This window comes from Mobula hypostoma, chromosome 30, assembly GCF_963921235.1.
Source record: "Mobula hypostoma chromosome 30, sMobHyp1.1, whole genome shotgun sequence".
Classification (NCBI taxonomy): Eukaryota; Metazoa; Chordata; class Chondrichthyes; order Myliobatiformes; family Myliobatidae; genus Mobula; species Mobula hypostoma.
Window position 1 is genome coordinate 8423065 of NC_086126.1, and position 24763 is coordinate 8447827.

Here is a 24763-nt window from a genome sequence, read left to right on the forward strand (position 1 = left end):
TCCTCGGGGGGGGATGGTTTGTCTGCATCTTCCTGAAGTCCACGATCATTCCTTTGGCCTTATCCGTGACCAGACTTGGGTTGTTCTTCTCGCACCAATCCACCAGCCGCTCCACTTCCTCTCTACGTCTCGTCATCGCTCTTGATGAGGTTGCCATCCAGAAGATTGATGACAGTGCTTGAGCTGGATCCCGAGACACAGTCGCGCGTCAGCAGTGAGCACATCAGCGGGCTGAGCACATAACCCTGTGGAGTGTCATTGCTCAGCGTAATGGGACGAGAGACGTTGCTGCCCGCTTAGACTGACTGCTAAGAAGTCCAGGATCCTCAGTTTTCCAACTCTTCCTCAACTCACAAAGATCATCTTTCAGCGTATTTGGTGAAGATTTCACTTTACCATCCGGATCTCATCAACCACTTGGACTCTGGACCCTCTCTGCCAAAAATACTCAGGATTAAATGTTAATTCTGGTGGTGAATCTATGGAATTTGTTGCCACGGGCAGCAGTGGAGGCCAAGTCATTGGGTGTATTTAAGGCAGAGATTGATAGGTATCTGAGTAGCCAGGGCATCAAAGGTTATGGTGAGAAGGCCAGGGAGTGGGACTAAATGGGAGAATGGATCAGCTCATGAGAAAATGGCAGAGCAGACTCGATGGGCTGAATGGCCGACTTCTACTCCTTTGTCTTATGGTCTTATGGTTTTAATTCTCATTTAACACTAGAGAATGTTTACAAAATACAACCTGAAATTCTTACTCCTCACAGGCATCCACAAAATAGAGGAGGGAAAAAACCCAATGAACGACAAGTAAGCGAAAGATCCCCAAAGCCCCCCTCCCCTCCCACACATATGCAGCAAAGCATCAACCCTGCCCACCTTCCCTAGCAGAAGCATCAGCCCCCCCCCAACCACCCATCATGCAAGCAAAAAAAAAGCCCCAAAGAGACCATGATCTAGAGTCCATTAAAGAACCCTTTTCATCCCAACAGTTTGACCTGCCACCCTACGTCTCACTCCTGCCACAGCGAGAGGGCAGACAAACAGTCCGCTGCTTCGACGTTCCAGTCCGCAGCGTCACTTACTTCGACTATCTCGTGATGACTCCTGGAAAATAAAGTTGACTCAAACGTTCATCTTATTCTCAAAGTCTGTGAACTCTGAGATTTGTCTTCTCCAGGTAGCCACAAAATGCAGAAAACCATAGAAGTAATTGAAAGAAAGACATCAATTCCCCCCGCCCTCTAGTTGTAATTCCACCCCCCCCACAAGCATGAAAAGAAAAAGAAGCTAAAACTTGCACACCAAACTCCCTCAACTCCTCCCTCACACAAAACCTAACAGATGGGACCATCAAACCCCAAGCCCACAGCCTGCCGTTCGGCAACAAGAAAGGATGGACGGGAACGCAAGAAAAGTCATCGAACAGAAAGAGATCAACATGAACTCCAGTCTACTTCACCTACAATCCAATCCATAAATCTCAGATTTTCAGTAACATCTCTGAGGGGAGGGACATGAACCAGCAGCCCATTGGTTTCGTTCTTCTTTGAGCTGAGTCGGTGGTGAGGAAGGCTAATGCCATGTTAGCATTCATTTCAGGAGGTCTAGAATGCAACAGCAGGGATGTGATGCTGAGGCTTTATAAAGCACCGGTGAGGCCTCGCCCTGAGTGTTGTGAACAGTTTTGGGCTCCTCATTTTAGAAAAAGTGTACTGGCATTGGAGAGGGTCCAGAGTAGGTTCACAAGGATGATTCCAGGAATGAAAGGGTTATCGTACCAGGAATGTTTGACGGCTCTGGGTCTGTACTTGCTGGAATTCAGAAGGATGGGGGGGGGGCGGGGATCTCGTTGAAATCTTTCAAATGTTGAAAGGCCTAGACAGTAGATGTGGTGAGGATGTTTCCCATGGTGGGGGAGTCTAGGACAAGAGGGCACAGCCTTGGGATAGAGGGGCATCCATTTAAAAACAGATGTGGGGAAATTTCTTTAGCTAAAGGATGGTGAACTTGTGGAACTTGTTGCCACATGCAATTGTGGAGGCCAGATCATTGGGTGTATTTAAAGCAGAGATTGACAGGTTCTTGATTGGACATGGTATCAAAGGTTATGGGGAGAAGGCTGGGAACTGAGGTTCAGGAGGAGATTAAAAAAGGATTAGACATGATTGAATGGCGGAGCAGACTTGATGGGTCAGATTACCTCATTATGCTCCTGTGTCTTATGGTCTTATAGTCTTCGTCTGCTAGTCCATGCAAAATGTTCATGGACTAGTTTGTCAATGAGATTGAGACGATTTGTTTGACGACTTCTACTTAATCATCTCAAACGTCTGTATTCTTCGAATCCTAGCCTCTTGGATATCCTGAAATAATTTTATTATGCACTAAAAGTGTATGTGTAAGGGGTGTTGGAATATAGGCTTTGAATCTTTCATGCGGGTATGCCTGAGGGGCTGGTGTTGATTGAGTGAAAACGGTTTTAATTTAGTTTTTATTGAGAAGGTTCCCATGGGTGTTAAAAAAAGATGATGTGGGTACATGCAGAATGCTTAATGTGAGAAGGTTTTTTTTTCTTGATGGACTACAAGTTTTAAATTTCATAGCTCAATGTCAGACATTATTACCAGCCTCCATCGTATCCAAGATATCTTCAAGGAGTGGTGCTTTAGGAAGGCGATGCCTGTCATTTAAGGACCCCCACCACCCAGGACGTGCCCTCTTCTCATTGCTACCATCAGGGAGGAGGTACAGGAGCCTGAAGACACACACTCAACGATTCAGTAACAGCTTCTTCCCCTCTGCCATCCGATTTCTGAATGGATTAGATTAGATTCAACTTTATTGTCATTGTGCCGAGTACAGATACAAAGCCAATGAAATGCAGTTAGCATCTGACCAGCAATGCAAAGAACAGTGTTATTTACAAAATAACTGCCAATAAAAAAAAGTGCTACAGCACACAAATACAAAAGTACTGAGACAGTACAATACGGGTGCAATACTGCTTAGCGCTGTGATGTGAGGTTCAGCAGGGTCACAGCCTCAGGGAAGAAGCTCTTCCTGTTCCTGCTGGTGCGGGAGCGGAGGCTCCTGTAGCGCCTACCGGATGGGAGGAGAGTAAAAAGCCCATGGTTAGGGTGAGATGCATCCCTGATAATGCTTTTCGCCCTGCCCAGGCAGCGTTTATGGTAGATGTTCTCAATGGTGGGTGATTGGGTGCCGATAATCCGCTGGGCAGTTTTCACCACACGCTGGAGTGCTTTGCGGTCCGATACGGGACAATTGCCATACCACACTGAGATGCAGTTGGCGACTATGCTCTCAATGGTACGGCGGTAAAAGTCCGTCAGTATCCTGGGACAGAGGTGAGCTTTCTTCATGCTCCACAGGAAATAATGTTGAACCCATGAATATTAATATACACTTACTGTAATTCAGTTTACATTATCATGTATTTCATTGTACTGCTGCCGCAAAGTTAACAAATTTCACGACCTATGCCGACAATATTAAACCTGATTCTGATAAAGGCATCTTGTATTTTTTTTCACATTTTTTGTTTTATTTTGATGTAATTTAATTAGTGGTTTCTGACATTCCTGTGTCAGTGAGACATTTTCTTCCAATGCCTTGTACATTGTAAAATTCTTTCTCTTTTAATGCTTCTGTTTTAGAAGTTTGACAGGCAACATGCATCATGTGAGCTAGTTTTTTATTTGCAATGTGCATTCCTGGTGGATAACGCAGTGGAATAAATTGCAAAGTATTGTTTGGTTTCAACGGCAGGAACATCTTTGAGCCTAGTTATCATCAGGGAAGTGCAGTTATGTTAAGTGTTCTGCGTTCATGCATGTCCTTGTAATCTTGCCGCTGGTAGCTCTGCAACGCACAAAGTGCTGAATGGCATTTTGTCATGCAGGATATCTGCCGTATACGGGATGGCTGGCTCGCCTAAGCATCAAAGGTGCCAGCAGAAGATGTATTGGCTTTCAGCACATGGAGCATTTTGTCCTGATGCTCAGTGTCAACTCTTCAGGCTCCTCTAAAGGCTATTTCAGGGAGCTTATAGAAATTTTGTTGAGCCCCTGCAAAAAGGATTTTCTGATTCGGTGATTTTTCACTTTGCACCTGCATAGGTTAGAGCATAGGGGTATGAGCAGAGATTTGATAGATGTGTACGAAATTATGAGGGGGTATTGATAGGGTAATGCAAGCGGGCTTCTTGTGCTCGGGTTGGGTGAGATGAGAACCAGAGGTCAAGGGTCAAAGGTGAAATGTTTCAGGGGAAAATGAGGGGGGGCATGACTTCACTCAGGCTGGTTGATAGTGTGGAATGAGCTGCCAGTGGAAGTGATGGATAAGGGTTCGATTTCAATACGTAAGAGAAGATTTGATAGGTACATGGATGGGAGAGGTGCAGGTTGGTGGAACGAGATAGAATAATAGCACGGACTAGATGGGCTGAAGGGCCTTTTGTGCTGGACTGTTATGACTCTTATCTATATTTGTGTATGTGGTTTTATCACACTTTTAAATGTTCTGATTTGTTAAAGATGCGTATTTCTTCCTTCGTATCTAGTTGTCTAATTTCCTGCTATCTATACCTGTACAATACACTGGAGTTTGACTCTTTATTCACGTTGCAGGTTCAGTGTTTGAACGGTGTCCAATGTCACATTCCAGTCATGTACAGTACAGTGCAAAAGTCTTGGGCACCCGAAGTTTTTAATATAAATTTTGGTTTTAATGTTCTTTTTGTGTCTTCTGCAGTCATCATTGTCCTTTTCAGCGCCGTGTGGCACATTAGGCGGCAACCTTACAACTTTATACTTTATTGTCGCCAAACAATTGGTACTAGAACGTACAATCATCACAGCGATATTTGATTCTGCGCTTCACACTCCCTGGATTACAAATATTAAATATTATACATATTAAACATAGTTAAAATTAGTAAATATTAAAAATTTAAATTATAAATCATAAATAGAAAATAGAAAAGGGAAAGTCAGGTAGTGCAAAAAAAGCGAGAGGCAGGTCCGGATATTTGGAGGGTACGGCCCAGATCCGGGTCAGGATCCGTTCAGCAGTCTTATCACAGTTGGAAAGAAGCTGTTCCCAAATCTGGCCGTACGAGTCTTCAAGCTCCTGAGCCTTCTCCCGGAGGGAAGAGGGATGAAAAGTGTGTTGGCTGGGTGGATCGTGTCCTTGATTATCCCGGCAGCACCGCTCCGACAGCGTGCGGTGTAAAGTGAGTCCAAGGACGGAAGATTGGTTTGTGTGATGTGCTGCGCCGTGTTCACGATCTTCTGCAGCTTCTTCTGGTCTTGGACAGGACAACTTCCATACCAGGTTGTGATGCACCCTGGAAGAATGCTTTCTACGGTGCATCTATAAAAATTAGCGAGGGTTTTAGGGGACAGGCCAAATTTCTTTAGTTTTCTCAGGAAGTAAAGGCGCTGGTGGGCCTTCTTGGCAGTGGACTCTGCTTGGTTGGACCTGTTTTAAAAATGAGGCTAAATTGCTAGCTCGACGCTCAACCCAGCACGGAGGGAACGAATGCAAGGAGGTAGTCGGATTTGAACCCAAGACCACTCGCCTCGAAGTCCTGTGCGGATGCCACTACACCACTGTCCGGCCTAATGTGTCAGTAGAAACAAGCAAACTTCAGTCCTGCAAACATTAATTTTCCAAAAAAAAATGTTACAGAGAATTTTTTTGCATTTCGTCGAAGAAAGTGACATGACAAAGGGTCTTGGCCCGAAACGTCGACTGTACCTCTTTCTATAGATGCTGCCTAGCCTCCTGCGTCCACCAGCATTTTTTGTGTGTGTTGTTTATTAGATAACAGACTACTTTTCAAATAAAAACTTGATGACTTTGTAAGTATCTAGCCCCGTGCACGATGAAACAAAAATAGCAAACAGGATGCTAATGGTCACTGACATAATGAGTTGAATGAGGTAAACTGATTCTCTGAAACAGAAGCGGGTGTAGGAGGAGTCAAATTGGGCGAAGGACAACCAAACTAAAAGGCGAGGGTGTGGCAGATGTGATAGTTTGACCTTCAAAATCATCAACTCTTACGCCATGGCAAGAGTGAGCATGGGAACAAGACACTAGGTGGTCATCCTCCATCAGCATGTTCTCTCCCAAGCAGAGATTTTGCAGCAGACAGGAATTTCAAAACATGGGGCCCAAGCTCTTCTGAAACTGGCAAGGCCGAAGACCAGAAACGCAGTGGTCGGCTGCGGAAACTGAATGCAGCAGACAATAGGTACATCGAACCTCGGAAGGAGTCCAGCACCTGCTATCAGCTCTGAGCTCCCAGAAAGCACTGGAACCTAGGCACACCCCTCAACAGTCTGGATGTCTTCATGGTAGAGTTGCGACCAAAAGCCGTTCCTTCAAAGTGGAAGCAAAGCCAAGAGACTTGCCTGGGCACAAAAGCACAAGGGCTAGGGGGCTGAATAATGGCGGCAAATCAAAAAAAATTTCAAGACCTTTGGCTCAAGCAGGAGGCAGTTCGTCCGCAGAAGAGCGCTGTTGGGTGTCTGCAGCCAACGATGGAGCACGGCGGAGTCCCTGCAGGTTTGAGTTTGCATTTCTGCAAATGGAGTTGGTGATCTGGTCAGAACTAATGGAATCCTCAATGCTGAGAAGTACAAGCAGATTCTCACCCACCACGCAATACCACCCGGGAGGCGTCTGATCAGTCCCAACGTTGTCCTGCTGCAGGACAATGCCCTAAAGATCTATCTTGAGCAAAAAAAAAGAACAGGCAGATGCTTATGACCTCCACAGAGCCCTGATCTCAACATCGAGGCTGTCTGGGATTTTTTTTCTTTGCATGCTGACCAGACAGTCAACCATTCTTGTCTGGCGCGTGGTGTTAGGATTGGTCTTCTTTCGGATTAACTGGGTCACGATATGAACGTTCCTGACTCGACCCCTTTTTTTTACGAGGCCGAGTGGCTAGCTCGACGCTCAACCCGGCACGGATGGAAAGCGTGCTCAGGGGGGGTGGCCCGATGTGGATTCGAACTCGGGAGCCTTCACTCCAGAGTCCAGCGCTGATGCCATTGTGCCACCAGCCAGCCTAGGATTATCTGGAGAGAGCGAAACAAGTGAAACAGCCAAAATTTGCAGAGGAACTGTGGCAAGCTCTCCAAGATGCTTGGAACAGACTACCAGCCGACTTTCTTTTTAAACTGCACGACAGTGTGCCTAAGAGAATTGATGCAGTTTAAAGACAAAGGATAGCCACACCAAATATTGACTTGAAAAACGCAAACAACATTTAGTTTTTCACTGTTTGGTGCTCTTTATAGTAAATCTTCTGATATTTTGAAATTTTTCATTTCATTATTTTTGAAAGCACTTTTGCTTTACACTTCTGTGGCATGTGGCCAAGTGGTTAAGGCATTGGTTTAGTGATCTGAAGGTCGCTAGTTGGAGCCTCAGCTGAGGCAGCGTGTTGTGTCCTTGAGCAAGGCACTTAACCACACATTGCTCTGCGACGACACCGGTGCCAAGCTGTATGGGTCCTAATGCCCTTCCCTTGGACAATATCGTTGGTGTGGAGAGGGGAGACTTGCAGCATGGGCAACTGCCGGTCTTCCAGACAACCTTGCCCAGGCCTGCGCCCTGGAAACCTTCCAAGGCGCAAATCCATGGTCTCACGAGACTAACGGATGCCTATTATTATTTGCTTTACAGACTTTTATTTTTACATGTGCCTGTGACTTTTACTCGGTGGTGTATATTTCACTTGTTTTGCCTGGAAGGATGGATGTTGCAATGTATGCTTTGATTTTTCATATAGATGTACTTGAGGATCTGGTGGTGTTTGACTAGAAGGTGTTTTAATTGAAATGTAATTGCGAAGAGCTCTGTGTGTGAGGTGTACAAGAGATGCAATGCATACATATCACATGTGTAGAATATTTAGAAACATGAAACCTACAGCTCTTTGGCCCACAGTGCTGTGCCGAACATGTACATACTTTCTAAATTAGCTCGGGTTACCCATAGCCCTCTATTTTTCTAAGCTGCACATATCTATCCAGGAGTCCCTTAAAAGCCCCTATCATTTCCGCCTCCTCCACCACCATCGCCGATAACCCATTCCAAGCTCTCACCACTCTCTGCGTATAAAACTTACCCCTGACGTCTCCTTTGTACCTACTTCCAAGCACCTTAAAGCTATGCCCTCTCGTGTTAGCCATTTCAGCCCTGGGGAAAAGTCTCTGACTATCCACGTGATCAATGCCTCTCATCATCTTATACACCTCTATCAGGTCACCTCTCATCCTCCGTCGCTCCAAGGAGAAAAGGCCGAGTTCACCCAACCTATTCTCATAAGGCATGCTCCCCAATCCAGGCAACATCCTTGTAAATCTCCTCTGCACCCTTTCTATAGTTTCCTCATCTTTCCTGTAGTGAGGTGACCAGAACTGACCACAGTATTCCAAGTGGGGTCTGACCACTTTTTTCAATGGTTTTTTTTTGAATGGACAAGAAGTTTTAAATATGCAGACTACAATAAAGGATATCTTGTGGAAAAAAAAACATCTGTTAAAATATCACTCCTGTGACCAGTAATTTCGTTTTAAACGAGACACTAAACTGACATTGGGAGAGTACACTGTACTAATAGAACTGGCTGGAGCATCATTATAATCTGCTGTCTTTAATGAAACGTTTTGATGTCAGTTAACCTTTGTATCAATTCTCCATACACTGGTAATGTGGAAATGCCAGTTGGTTTTGAGGAATTATCTCTTGTCTGTCTGTATTACAATGTTCTGTGCAAGGATTAAGAAGGGGTCATGTTATTGCTGGTCCAGATTGACTCTGGTCTCCTAATGAGGAAGTTCGTTCTCCTCATGACTGCGTGGGTTTCCTCTGGGTGCTCTGGTTTCCTCCCACAGTCCAAAGATGTACCGGTTGATTGGTCATTGTGAATTGTCTCGTGATTAGGCTCGGGTTAAATCGGGGTTTTTCTGGCGTGGCTTGAAAGGCCTGTTCCGCCCTGTATCTCAATAAATAAAAATTGTTTTAAAAAAAAGTAGATATAATAATCTTTACAGAAGGAATAACCATTACATAAAAAAAGAAACTGTATAATTCAAGAAATAGAGTGACACTAGGCTCAGTCTGAACTAAGAATGCTTTTTTATTCACCTACGTGTGAATCAACTCTATGTCCTACGCACGGCTCTACAACAGTCTCAAGTACCGGGATTTGAAGAGTAAACCTCGAGATGAAGACAGCCTAGTTTGCAGTAAGATGTGTTGGGGAGAGGGCAAATGCTGGAAGGGGGAGAAACGGAGCACAATGGTGTCTCTGGCAAGCTCCCACAAACATAGCAGTCGCTGACCAGAATTTTTCATCTTGGTCTGGAGAGCCAGCATTCTTTTCAAGGTCCAATCTAACGTCAGAGAAATGTATACAATATACATCCCGAAATGCTCTTTCTTCGCAACCATCCGCGAAAACAGAGGTGTCCCCAAAGAACGAAGGACGGTTAAATGTGAGAACCCCAAAGTCCCTCCCCCCTCCCACGCGTAAGTGGCAGCGAGCAACAATCCCCCCCCCACCAGCAAAAAGAAGTGCTGTCACCGAGCCCAAGCGTGTGCTAAGCAATAGCAAAGACACAGACCAAAGTTACCCCAAAGGCTTCGCATTTCGTCCGACATTCGACAAATCACAAATGTTCTCTCTCTCCCTAATAAGGGAGAGGGAGGTGTCCCCCCCCCCCGCCTTCACAGCGAGCAGGAGGCATAACAACCCGTTGGTTTGCAATGTTAAAAGTCCGTAACATCGCTTTTTTTGAGTTCTGTCCGAAGATCACAAATTTATTTCCTAAATATTTTACCATAGTAGGCCAGAGACTTCAGATTTTTTTTTCTGAAAATTCCCGCATCCAAGGGTCAGGAGCTCTTAACAGCCATTCCATGGCAATATTGCTTCCCTTGGTTTTCAAGCTCGTAAACCATGTATAATTGTGACTAGACTTGGATGGTGTCTGCCTTTTATAGTTAGGGTTTCTTTAATTAGAAGAAAGAAGTGAGCAGCTTCAGTATTAATCGTTTAAACTCGGGCACATTGGCAATGTTCTTTCTATGAATTGAGCATGTTCACTTGTATATTGTACTTCCTTAATATTTCAAACAAATTACTGGTGTTGGTGCAGGAAAATGGGCCAAAGACAGGATCTGAATGTCAAGTTGGTGGTGAAATGATATCGTATTTGTAAGTAGGGGCTGTGCACAATCCTGATTTGATGGAGACAGATGTGAGAAGCACAGAGGAACATCTGGAGAAACTTCTGAAATGCCCGCTTCGCTGCCACTGCTACTGTGCGATCAAGAATCTCCGGAGGGGAAGACTCCAACTCCTCGGCTTTGCCTATTGCCTGTTGCCGGGGTCGGGGTCGAAGCGCTCGGCAGAGATGGTGCTCGGTGCTCGGTGTCGGAGGGCTGGTCGGAGGCTCGAAGTTTTTGGACGGACTCAAGAGTCGGCTGTGGTCGGGTGCTTCCAGGGTGCTGCATCGACAAGTTTGCGGCGCTGGAAGCTCATGGCAGAGAGAGTTTCTCCCTTCAGCCGTCTGCGTGAGATACTGGGACTTTCAAGAGACTTTAAGACTTTTTTTTACTGTGCCCATGGTCTGTTCTTTATCAATTATGGTATTGCTTTGCACTGTTGTAACTATATGTTATACTTATGTGGTTTTTGTCAGTTTTTTAGTATTGCTTTGTCTTGTGCTTCTGTGATATCATTCTGGAGGAACATTTGTATCATAATGCATGCATTACTAAATGACAATAAAAGAGGACTGCGTGTCCTCATAATCTAATCTAAGGAGGATAACTACACTCACTTGCCCCATCATTGAAATGTTCCCACAACCTATGGATTCACTTTCAAGGAGTCTTCATCTCATGTTCTTGTTACTTACTGCCATTTATTTATATTTGCATTTGCACAGTCTGTTGTCTTCTGCACTCTGGTTGATCTTTCACTGATCCTGTTTACAGTTACTATCCTATAGATTTGCTGAGTATGGCCACAGGAAAGTGAATCTTAGGGTTGTATGTGGTGACACATGTGTATACTGATTATAAAGTTACTTCGAACTTGTGAACTTCTTGAAGGAATGGGAATGTATATCTGCCAGGAGAGAGTGTTACTTGGAGGGGAATTTGCAGGATATGTTGCCTTGCTACCCTATCTTTCTGAGTGTCAGAGTCTCACCTTTTGGAAGACGATGTCAGAGTGGGTATGACGAGTTGCTGCTGTGCGCGTTGCATAACATCATGGGCTGAATGGCCTTCACTCTGCTGTAATGTCATACATTTCATACAGACTCAGGCTTTTTATCTTCAACAGCTGCTCTGCAGCGTCAGAAGGACAAAGTTGTATATCACTGACAGACGTGAAATTTGCGAGTTTGTGGCAGCAGTACAGTGCAAGACATGAAAATTACTATAACTTGCAACAAAAAAAAAATATAAAACAGTGCTAAAAAGGGAGCAAAATATTGAGGTAGAGTTTATGGGTTCATGGACCATTCAGAAATCTGACGCTGCTCCTAGAATGTTGCATGTGGGTCCTCCCCGGCAGTAGTAATGATAGTGGTGAGGGTCATTTGTGATGGACGCATTGCCTTTCTTTTAGCTATCGTCCTCTGGGTATGGAGAAAAAAAAGACTGCTTAATGTAAAGGGTAGTTGCTGATTCTAAATTGGAAGTGAACATTGTCAGCTTCAATATTGTCCGCAATCAATTTTTCATGTAATTAAGCTTTGGAGTCCACTGCCAAGTTATTCCTCACAGCCACAAAACTATTAATTGTGTGGGATGATACCTTTTCTATTAGATTGTTTTGTTAACTTTACGGATGCCAACTCTTTGCTCTATGTGCAGCTTTGGTCATAAGAACATTAAAAAAAAAGAAATCAGAGCAGGAGTCGGCCATCTGGCCCATCGATCCTGCTCCGCCATTCAGTAAGATCATGGCTGATCTGGCCATGGATTCATCTCCACCTACCTGCCTTTTCCCCATAACCCTCAATTCCTCTACTGTGCAAAAATCTATCCAGCCTTGTCTTAAGTATATTTACTGAGGCAGCCTCCACTGCTTCATTGGGCAGAGAATTCCACAGATTCACCACGCTCTGGGAAAAGCAGTTCCTCCTCATCTCCGTCCTAAATCTACTCCCCTGAATCTTGAGGCTATGTCTCCTAGTTCTAGTCTTACCTACCAGTGGAAACAAGTTTCCTGCCTCTATCTTGACTATTAAGGTGTAATCTTCTGAATGTCCTTTCTCTGCTTCATGTAGATCTTTTCCCCCACATGCTTTGTGAGATCAGCTCCCTTCCCTGAAGTTCCCATGCACCTTAAACACGTGACCTGTCCACACTTGGTTCCCATAGAGTTATAAAGCACATAAATGGACCCTATGTTCCTGCCAGACTATTTGACCAGATAGAACATAACACACTTTGGCACAGAAAATGGTGAGCAATCTCATGTCCTTGAGGGTCAATATCTCTAATGATCTATCCTGGGCTCAACGTATCGATGCAGCTACAAAGAAGGCACAACAGAAGCTATATTTCATTAGGAGTTTGAGGAGATTTGGGATGTCACCCAAAGACACTCTCGAGTTTCTACAGATGTACCATGGAGAGCATTCTACCTGGTAACATCAACATCTGGTATGGCGGGATCGAAGGAAGCTGCAGAGAGTTGTAAACTCAGTCAGCTCCATCATGGGCACCAGCCTTCGCAGTATCCAGGACATCTTCCAGGAGCGATGTCTCAAAAAGGCGGCGTCCATCATTAAGGACCCTCATCACCCAGGACATGCCCTCTTCCCATTGCTACCATCTTCCTGAAGGTACAGGAGCCTGAAGACACACACTCAATGATTCAGGAACAGCTTCTTCCCCTCCGCCATCTGATTTCTGAATGGACATTGAACCCATGAACACTACCTCACTTTTTTAATTTCTATTTTTTGCACTGCTTTTTAACTTTTTAAATATGTGTGTACTTATCATAATTTCCAGTTTTGTGTTGTGTGCAGGGGGGAAGAGGGATTTGGGGGCTTGATGTGCCTGTTCTGTTTTTTGTTTTGTGTTGGGAGGGGGGATTTAGGGGTTGACTATCATGCTGCCATTCTTTTCTTGGTTTCATGGCTATCTGGAGAAGAAGAGTTTCAGAGTTGCATACTTCTGATAAGAAATGAATCTTTGAACCAATGTACTGCTGCATAACAACAAATTTCACAACATATGCCAGTGATATTTTTAAACTATTAAACCTGAGTCTGATTCAGGAGCGCTTGGTGTCATAACCCCCAGTCATGGTCCGTTTCCCTCTATTCTTTGTCTGTTCATGTTTCTGTCTAAATGTCTCCTAACCATTGCCAGCATACCCACTTCTGCCACCTCCACATTCCAGAAACCTGCCATTCTCTATGAAGTGAGCCGATGGACTTTCGTATATCAGAGTATTTGTTAGCAGCGCATTTGGTTGATCAATTGGTAATGGATGTCCCTCATGCAGCGCGTTCAATTAATTTACTCAGTAGCGTGTCTATTTAAAGGACAAAGGAAACAATTTCCCCACAGTGAAAGCAGGATAAATTTTCACAGAAATGCAGAAACGAGAGGGTTATTACATCGAGCTTTGTTACTTCCTCACCGCCACGTCAAACCGCCTTCAAAACAAAGAGGAGTTGCGTGCTATTGCTTGTGGTGGTTGTTCACCAGAAAAAGATGTGATTCGGAAAATATTTAGTTATTTTCCTTGTGTCGGTGAGCTTCACCAGTGCCATCTTAAACCGGAAGACCGTGCTCTGTGCTGAACGGAGGTTGCACTTCATGTCTGTGGACGGTCTCTCTTTCATGGCCTTCAGTTCTGAACGCTATTTGTTTGCTTTCACGATTTGCTCTTTTTCTGTCTGCACATTGGGTGTTTGTTTTTTTAAAACGGGTTCTATTGGGTTTCTTTTTGTTTTGTGGCTGCCTGTAAAGGGACAAATCTCAGGGTTGTAGGACAGAAGGCTCACACTCACCGGGGTGTGGAAACGCCCTGGTGCCCGTGAACCAGATCCCCAGCGATGGGTAAGTAGCCCCACTGCCTTGCGGGCAGCCTCGGGAGAGACGAAGGCTACGGGAGTAAAACCCAGACAGCAAATCCGGAGTGGAGCCCCTGAGGCAGCCGGACGTCACTGAACATCCTTCCGGCAGCTCCTGCAGCCGAGCTGGTGACAGACGTATTGCTTCGTAAGCTTTCCTTTGGACTCCACTGGTGAGGCTGAGAGGGGGATCTTGACGACTGGGCATCACAGGATCTCCATACCTTCCACCCAGGCTTGTAATGATGACGGTCATCACCCATTGTCCTTCGAGGCAGACGGATACCAACCACTTTGATAATAAATGTACATTGAACTTTATCATTACATAAAATATACACTAAGTGGCCACTTTATTAGGTACAGGAGAGGAACATGGTAATATTACTTTATGTGATGTGTGTGAGTTAATAGGTACTGTGTTATGCACCCTGGTCTGGAGGAACATTGTTTCGTTTGATAGTATACACGAACAAGGTTGAAATATAATAAATTTCAACTTGAACTTGACGCTGCCCGGCTTGCTGAGTTCCTCCAGCATTTTGTATGTGTTACTCAGGTTAGTCCTTCTCAGTATCTTAGTCCTAATATTGTTCTCGGTGTTCTTAGTATTTGTACTTTAAGAAAAGGATACCCAACATATTGATGCAACTACAAAGCAGGCACGACAGCGGCTATATTTAATTCCGAGTTCGAGGTGATTTGGGATGTCACCAAAGACACTCGCAACTTTCCACGGATGTACAGGTGTCGTTTCCACCCCCCCCGGGCCCCGCTTTCCAAATGTTCTCTTTACGACATTTCGCTTTTACGAAAGACCTACATTAGTACCTGTTTTCGTTAACCGACAGGGGATTTCCACTTTTATGAAAAAAGATGCTTGCTTTAAACTTGTGTTTACCGGGAGAAAGACTTTCATGACGGTGAAGGCTTGCGCAGGCAGGTGTGTGTGCATGCGTGACCTGCGAATGCGCGTACTTGTGCATGCGTGACGTGCACGTGCACGTACGTGCCGATATTTTTCGATCAATCAATTTTGCCTCAAACTTTCCAATTCTGTTAAGTGAAACTACACTGTACATACTTCATTTCTACTTTATATGTAGTGGTGACATCCGTCAGTCTCACGAGACCATGGATCTGCACCTGGAAAGTCTTGCTTCAGTTTGTGTTGGTAGAGCAGCGTCTGTTGTGGCTGTAGAGGCCCACACGGGAGTGACAGTCTCGGCTGCAGCGACTGCCCTTGAAGGCGCCGTCCTCCAGTGTTGTCTTGGTGCTGTTTTTCCGACGAGTGCGCTTTTCTTCAGCAGCAAGCCTCAGCTTCTCCTCTCTTCTATTTAGACCTCTGCGTAGTTCCAGCCTCCAGTGAGAGCAATCGCTTGCGATGTCCTCCCACCTCTCGATCTTCATGTTCAGTGACTTCATGTCTCTCTTGCAAACGTCTTTGAAACAAAGATAGGGCCACCCTTGTGCTCTCTTGCCGGAGGCCAATTCCCCGTATATAGGCTGTGTATTTATCATATCGTTCCTGCTTTCACTATATGTTGGTGTTATTTTAGGTTTTATGTGTTATTTGGTATGATTTGGTAGGTTATTTTTTGGCTCAAAAAAATTTTCCCATATAAATTAATGGTAATTGCTTCTTTGCTTTACGCCATTTTGGCTTACGAACGGTTTCATAGGAATGCTCTATGTTCGGATAGTGGGGGAAACCTATACCGTGGAGAGCATTCTAATTGGCTGCACCGCCGTCTGGTGTGGGGCTGGGGGGAGCGGCTACTGCACGGGATCGAAGTTAGCTGCAGAAAGTTGCAAACTCAGTCAGCTCCATCATGGGCACCAGCCTCCAGGACATCTTCAAAGAGCGGTGCCTCAGAAAGGTAGCGTCCGTCAGCAAGGACCCCCATCACCCAGGACATGCCCCCTTCTCTTTGTTACCATCAGGAAGGAGGTACAGGAGCCTGAAGGCTCACACTCAACGATTCAGGAACAGCTTCTTCCCCTCTGCCATCAGATTTCTGAACGGACATTGAACCCATGATCACTACCTCAGTACTTTTTTTTTGCACTACTTAATTAATTTAACTTTTTAAAATATACATTATAGTCAGTATATACAGCACTGTAATTCAGTTTTTATTATGTATTCCAATGTACTGCTGCATAACAGCAAATTTCCCGACACGCTGGTGATATTAAATCTGATTCTGATTCTCTTAATATAGCAGTGTGTTGGCGCACGGCCAAGTGGTTAAGGTGTTCGTCTAGTGATCTGAAGGTTGCTAGTTCGACCCTTGCCCGAGGCAACATGTTGTGTCCTTGAGCAAGGCACTTAACCACACATTGCTCTGTGATGACACCAGTGCCAAGCTGCATGGGTCCTAATGCCCTTCCCTTGGACAACATCGGTGGTGTGGAGAGGGGAATCTTGCAGCATGGGCAACTGCCAGTCTTCCATACAACCTTGCCCAGGCCTGCGCCCTGGCTCACGAGACTAACCGATGCCTATAATATAGCAGTGACTACACTGCAGACATATCTCACTGGATAGAAAATTTTGGAAGAAGCTGACACTACAAAAGTCGAAATCCAAGTTTTTCATTCGTCCTTGAGTTGAATATATCATAGCTAGCTTAAGTCCTGTCACCTCAACCAGATGTAGCTTTCTCTCGGTTTTCTTTCCTGTCAGCCACACAAGTTCCGGGAATACTGTCACACTCGGATGTAGAAGGATTCTTCATTGCTGGTTCAGTAACAGTTTTGTTTGGCCAGTCAGGGTTGTTAGCCCTGAGCTGAAGCCCCGAACATGGAGGATTAGTGGACCACTCTTCGTCTGTCCTTGTACTACTTCTTATCCTGACTTCTCCCCTTCCTTTCCAGTCCTGGTGAAGGGTCTCAGACCAAAATACCGGCTGGTCACTCTTTTCTATAGATGCTGCCTGGTCTGCTGAGTTCCTCCATCATTTTGTGTGTGTTGCTTTGGATTTCCAGCGTCTGCGGATTTCTCTCGTCTTAGTCCGGCCTCTACCCTTTGACCCGTTTGGCATGGGTGATCCTACCTATAGTCAAAGGCCTGACTCCGGCCGACATAGCTCTCCAGGCCTCCAAACCCCACGACAAGGTTGTGCTCCTCTTAGAGAAGTGGTGTAATGGGCAGTGAAAGTCTTGTCACTTCGCCCAGATGTTCACAAGACCAGGAAAGAATTGAAACTCTCCAAGGAACCCTTTCTGGGACTCTTGGCTTGCTGAGGTAATTCGACATGCATGTGTTTCCTGTTTGCTTCTCTTCTCGCCAGTTTTGTTTGCCGCCTTTGGGGAAAGCCAGCAACGGCGCCACCACTGTCAGTCTCAGCAGTCTCATGACTCAGCATCTCTAAACGATTATACAGGACATCCTGGTGGGTGTAGATCAAAAAAAAAAAGAAATCCCAGCCACAGGCAAACTACTGCTTAGGTTGTCGGAGCTGGTCCGGGAAAGAAATAGCATAAAAGTTCAGGGATGAATGACAAAGCAGGAAAATCCCACTTGAAGAAGGGCTGATGGTATTAATCACAACTGATTAAAGGATCCTTATTTTAATTACCTCACACACACACACACACAGGTGGCCATTTTATGAGGTATCTCCTGTACCTAATAAAATGGCCGTTGAGTATATATATGTGGTCTTCTGCTGCTGTCGCCTACCCACTTCAAGCTTCTAGTGTTGCGCATTCAGAGATGCCCTTAAAGCCTTCCTGGTCGGCTTGGACCAGTCTGGCCATTCTAAGAAACATAAGGCCATAATGTCGACTGTTTTCCCTTTTCCCTAGATGCTGCCTGGCCTGCTGGGTTCCTCCAGTGATTTTTTTTTTGTGCATTACTTTGCAGCATCTGCAGATTTGTCTCACCAACAAGGTGTTTTGGCCCTCAGAGCTGCCACTTTCTGGATGTTTTGTGCTTTCCGCGCCATTCTCTATAAGCTCTAAACACGGTTGTACATGCAAAATTCCGGGAAATGGGCAGTTTCTGAGATACTCAAATCATCAGCAATCATTCTGCGGCCAAAGTCACTTGGATCACATTCCTCCCCCATTCTGACGTCGGTCTGAACAACAGCTGAGCTTCTTGAACGTGTCTGTATGCTCTTTAAAGGCATCCGTTAGTCTTGCGAGACCATGGATCTGCGCCTTCACTCTCCAGGGCGCAGGCCTGGGCAAGGTTGTATGGAAGACAATGCTGCGAGTCTCCCCTCTCCACGACACCGATGTTGTCCAAGGGAAGGGCATCAGGACCCATACAGCTTGGCACCGGTGTCGTTGCAGAGCAATGTGTGACTAAGTGCCTTGCTTAAGGACACAACACGTTCCCTCGGCTGGGGCTCGAACTAGCAACCTTCAGGTTGCTAGTCCAATGCCTTAACCACTTGGCCACGTGCCCACACGATGCATGCTTTTATGCATTGATTTTGGCCACGTGATTGGTTGATCAGATATTTGCATTAATGAGCAGGTGTGCCTTTAAAAAAAAATGGCCACCGAATGCATGTCTTGACTTAATTTACCTCAGTTAGGATGCAACAATTAGCCTGGGATACTCATGCAATTAGGAGACAAGGATCATTTATGCTAGTTAAATGATCCAGACCTGGAGACAATCTACAAATCTCGATGCCTATGGTGCTCGTAACATCATTAAAGACCCATCCCATCCCGGACACTGTTCAATCTCCTGCCATCTGGGGAGGTACAGAAACATCTCAGCCAAGACAGTAAGACTGAGAAACAGCTTCTGGGTGCAGCTGAATAATGCCGCACCCCGGCTTGCCAATAGCCTTTGAGTGTTATGGATTATCAAAATCATCTGTTGCATGTAAATGTGGGATTTAAAAAAAATTAAGCCATACCGCAAGCATTGTCAATATCTGTTTTGCACAGATTGCAGTAGACCATTCATTTCAAGAGGTCTAGAATATAAAAGCAAAGGATGTAATGTTGAGGCTTCATAAAGCATCGGTGAAGCCCCACTTGGAGTATTGTGAGCAGTTTTGGGGCCCTTATCTGTGCTGAAACTGGAGAGGGTTCAAAGAAGGTTCACAAAAATGATTCCAGGATTGAATGGCTTGTCGTATGAGGAGCATTTGACGGCTCTGGGCTTGTATTCACTGCAATTCAGAACCTCATTGAAACCCATCGAATGGCGGAAAGCTTTGATAGAGTGGATGTGGAGAGGATGTTTCCTGTGGCGGGAGAGTCTACGACCAGAGGACGCAGCCTCAGAATAGAGGGGCGTCCTTTTAGAATGGGGATGAGGAGGAATTTCTTTTGCCAGAGAGTGGTGGATCTGTGGAATTGGTTGCCGCAGGAAGCTGTGGATGTCATTGGGTATATTTAAGACTGAGGTCGATGGGTTCTTGATTAGTCAGGGCATGAAGGGATACGGGGGAAGGCAGGATATTGGGGCTGAGAGGGAATATGGATCAGCCATGATGAAATAGAGCAGACTTGATGGTCCAGTTCTGCTCCTGTACCTTATGGCTTTATGGATAGTTTCATCTCCTCCCCCACCCGCCCCCCCCCACCCCCGAGGTTGTTCGCTACCAACTTTTGACCATTGACCAACTTTTCCCTTCACTTAACCTGCGACTTGTGTGCCCCACCTACTGTGACTCCAGACTCAGCCATAAACAACTTGCACACCTAACTTCAGTTTCAGCACCAAACTCACCAGTATGTCTGGTACAAATTTGAAACCCTTCATGCAAATCCCCAGGAAATGTGGCAACAAATGCATGGCACCTTTCTTAATGAGCATTTTGCTCTGGCTCATAACTATTTCCAGTTTGTTTTCCTGATGATTCTAACTGTACTGATCTACGCCATGGTAGCGTAGAGATTAGCACAATGCTATTACAGAGTTCAGAGTTCAAAGGTCAAGTTTAATGTCAGAGAAATGTATACAATATACATCCTAAAATTGTGTTTCTCCGCAAAACAGCCACAAAACCAGAGAAGTGCCCCGAAGAATGAACGACGGTTAAACGTGAGAAGCCCTAAGTTCACCCCAGCTCCCCGCTCCCGCACATAAGCAGCAGTGAGCAACGATCTACCCCCAACAAGCAATCATTTGTACCGTCACCGAGCCCAACCGTGTGCTAAGCAGTAGCAAAGACACAGGCCTTGCATTTCATCCGAATTCAACAGCCCACAGGTTCTCTCTCTCCCTGGCAAGGGAGACCGAGGTGTCCCCCATTTTCACAGTGAGCGGGAGACATAACAACAACCCACTGATTTACGACCTTAGAAGTCTGTTTCATCGCTTTTTTGGAACTCTGTGTCCGAAGATCGCAAAGACATCGGGTCTTCGGGCCCACAGCAAAAGATTTTCCGGCCTCCCCGGCAACACGCGAGTCTCCGGCCGTGACACCGACCCTCGATCCGCCCGTCCCCAGAACCCCGAGATCTTGGGCCTCCGAACACGGTCGAGGTTCTCAGGCCAAACCCTTGGCAGGTCGAATAGCGGCCGGTCGTGGAACCCCGAGAACGGGTCCCGTTCCCGCAAAGAACCGAAGCCTGCGTGTAACTCCAGGGTTCGGAGTTCGATTCCAGCGTCCTCTGCAAGCAAGTTTGCACGCTCCTTCCCATGTGCACTTGGGTTTCCTCTGGGTGTTCCGGTTTCTCCCCACAGCCCAAAGATGCACTGGGGTGGTAGGTTAATTGGCCATTGTAAATTGTCCCGTGATAAGGGTTGGGTTAAATCGGGGGTTGCTAGGAGACGTGTCTCCATAGGGCTCGAAAGGCCTGTCCCACTTTGAAGCTCTAAAATAAAATTTTTTAAAAATTATCTTTAAAAAAAATCTTCATTGGGCTTTTGTGAGAAGTATTTTTCACTGTTTCTCTGAGGCTTACGGGAAGCGGTTGGAACCAGACCCACTCATAGCCATCCTTGGAGCAGCAAGCTCCCTATCTTCAGCCAATAAGTATGACAAAATGGCTGTATTGTTTGGAATGGTGATTGCTAAGAAGTTAATCCTGCAAATGTGGGAAATGGCCTCTGTGCCTACGTACGATCTGTGGCTGAGAGAACTGGCAAGTACTTTACACTTGGAGAGACTGAGACTATGTAATGAGGATGGGGGGGGGGACATCTTCCAAAGGATATGGGCCCTGTATTGGACTTTCTCACGTGGTGAGGACTGAGGTTTCTTGGTGAGGTGCACCTCTGCTGTGTATGTTTACTTTTGCCTTTATATTTTTCTCCCTTTCACCACTCAATATTTAATTTGGTTTTGTTAAGGTCATGGTTTTTTGTGGATGTGCTGTTTTTTTTTTGTTTGTTTGTAATAAAATTGAAGTTTGAGAAGTAAATGCTGTTGTGGGCAGTCTTTTTTTTAAAAAAGGAAGTTCTATTTCTGAGGAAATATTGAGAAATGATTTCAGTCAGAGAGACATAGAAAAGTGAAGCACAGACGGACACAGGCCCTTTGGCCCATCTGGACCATGCCACAACCATTTAAATAGCCTACACCATTCGAACTGCACTGTAACCGTAACCCTCCATACCCCTCCCATCCGTGTACCTATCCAAACTTCACGTAAATGCCGAAATCGAGCTCACACGCACCACTTGTGCTGGCAGCTCCCTCCACACTCTCACCACCCTCTGAGTGAAGAAGTTTCCCCTCATATTCCCCTTAAACCTCTTACCTTTCACCCTTAACCCATGACCTCTGGTTGTCGTCCCACCCAACCTTAGTGGAAAAAAGCCTGCTTGCATTTACCCTGTCTATACCCCTCATAATTTTGCATACCTCCATTAAATCAAATGTTAAACTGAGCCTAGTCAGGGTAGGTTTAAGACCTCAGGAGGCTTGCTGAGGTGACAGCGGGTACAGTGAAGAATTGGGCACCGGTGAAACAGCTGCTGCAATGGGATTCCAGTTCAGCTTTTTTGTTCTGAAAGACTGAGCTTAAATGAACTGAATCGTGTTTCTTACCCAAGCAGGTTTTGGGAGTTGGTTGTTGATGTTGCAGCTCTGGAGCTCCATACTTGTTTGCTGAAATCAGGAGAAGTTAAAGACACAAGTGCTATTCCAGTTCCAAAGGAGCCATATATGCAGTTAACCTTTCATAAAGAGCTGCCTTGAGACTTATTTTAGGTATTAAATATTCCAAGAGGATCGTTATTATTTGAGATACTTAATTAGCTGGATTGACTTTAATGTCTATAGATAGTTTGACCTCGTGGATGGGAATGAACACAGTTGGGGGGTGGGGAGGAGGCAAGACATGCAGAAGGCAACATTAAGGAGAGAAGATGTTTGAATTTGTGAAAGGAGTCTGTGATCTGGGTTTTAATTGCCAGCTTGTTTCTTGGCAAGTTAATTGCCAGCCTGTGTGCGGTGGGATGAGACCTAGACAATGGAACGCAGAGACAAAATGGTGTGACCCATGGGTTGCTCGGCAACCGTGACTACGCGCCGGCTGCCAGGCTGTCCCGAGTCAGGAGGGTGGGCGGTGAGACTGCCAGAGGAGGGCTAATCTTTGTATTGAGATGGAACGCGGGACAGTCCCCTTCTGGCCCTTTTGACCGCTCCACCCCGCAACCCCTCCCCCCACCCCCGATTTAACCCTATCCTAATCACGGGACAGTTTACAATGACCCATTACCCTACTGACCGGTATGTCTTAGGACTGTGGGAGGAAACCGGAGCGCTCGGAGGAAACGTGCACGTTCCACGAGGAAAATGTACCGACTCCTTACAGACCACGTCGGAATTGAACTCTGAACTCTTGACGTCCCTAGCTGTAATGGCGGCACGCTGACTCTGCACTAGGCGCCCATACGCCTTGCCTTGTAGGGACCAGGAAGAATTTTTAAAAAAAAGTTCAAAGCATTAATTTGTGGAATCTTTTTTGCTCCAGTGTTTTATTGCACTGGCTGACAGTCTCCTGCCAATCGTGTCATAGTGAAAACTGTGATAAAGGTCCAGGCAAGGACCCAGGATTCTTATCCCATGTTTGGTTTGGGGGAGTGTTCATTTCGCACGCCTGTAGGAGACTTGCTACCACACAGAAGGAGACCATTTCGCCCATGCTGGTTCCCAGCAGAGCATTACCCCAGCCTCCACTTTCATCTTCTTATTCAGCCCTTTATCTTTCCCACCCATCCCCTCCCCCCACCACCTTATCCTTGCTTCCGCCCCCTTTCCAGTCCTGACGCAGGGTCTCGCCTCGAAACACCGACTGTTTAATCCACCTGCGTGGATGCTGCCTGACTTGCTGAGTCCCTCCGGCATTTTATGGGCTTTGCTGGAAAGTTGTCTCTTCTCTCGAACTGAAGTTCCTGGCTTCCTCGATTGAATTTGAACTCGCATCTCTGGGTCAGTGGTCCAGAATGCGGCCCGTACCAACCAGGAACTGATAGTAGACTTCAGGAGAAGGGAACCAGAGGTCCATGAGCCAGTAATCACTGGAGGATCAGGAGTGGAGAGGGTCAGTGACTTTAAATTCCCGGGTGTTGCTATGGAGAACCTGTCCTGGACCCGTCATATAAATGTAATTGCAAAGAAAACACGACAGTGCCTCTACTCCCTCAAGAGTCTGCGCAGATTCAGCGAGTCAGTAAAAATCTTGGCGAACTTCTATAGATGTGCGGTGGAAAGTGTGCTGGCTGGCTGCATTACAGCCTGGTATGGGAACACCAATGCCTTCTGACTGGAAAATCCTACCAAAGGTGGTGGATTTGGCCCAGTCCATCATGGATAAAGCCCTCCCAACCACTGAGCACATCTGCATGAAACGTTGTCATAGAAAAGCAGCATCCATCACAAAGACCTCAACTACACAAGGCTTCTTCTCGCTGCTGCCATCAGGGAGAAGGTACAAGAACCTCAGGACTCACACCTCCAGGTTCAAGAACAGTTACTACCCCTCAACCATCAGGCTTTTGAACAAAAGGGGATAACTTCACTCCCTTGCCCCATCCATTGAGGTGTTCCCACAACCAGTGATCTCACCTTAATAGACATCCCACCCTGCAAAAACTCATTTCAGAGAGGTAGCACCATCAATTTGCGGGAGACTCCCGGAACTTCTGGGAGAGGTGGGATGTCTGCAATAGAGTAGCTCCCGAGCAGCTAGCCAGCTAGTTTAAATAATGCATTAATGCTAATGAACGAATGACACCTGTTAAACTCACCTCAACATGTCTTTTACAGTCTTAACCCACCATGGGCAATAGAAAAGTCACTGTTGCAAGCAGTGCAGTGAGCAACACTGTCATTATTTTTGACCTCTATTAGGCAGGGGTACACTTTAGGGTAGTCTGGGGTGATGTACATTTTATATTTTCTTTTTTTAGAACACTGCCATGGCGTGCACGTTCTCTCTCTCTCTTTTTTTTCCATGATATTGTATATAATTTGCGGGCATCAGGGAGCCACTATTACTATGCGGGAGACTCCCCGAACTTCCAGGACTTGAGGCCTATAAGGCGCTGGTGAGACCTCACTTGGAGTACTGTGGGCAGTTTTGGTCTCCTTATTTAAGAAAGGATGTGCTGACGTTGGAGAGGGTACAGAGAAGATTCACTAGAATGATTCCAGGAACGAGAGGGTTAACATATGA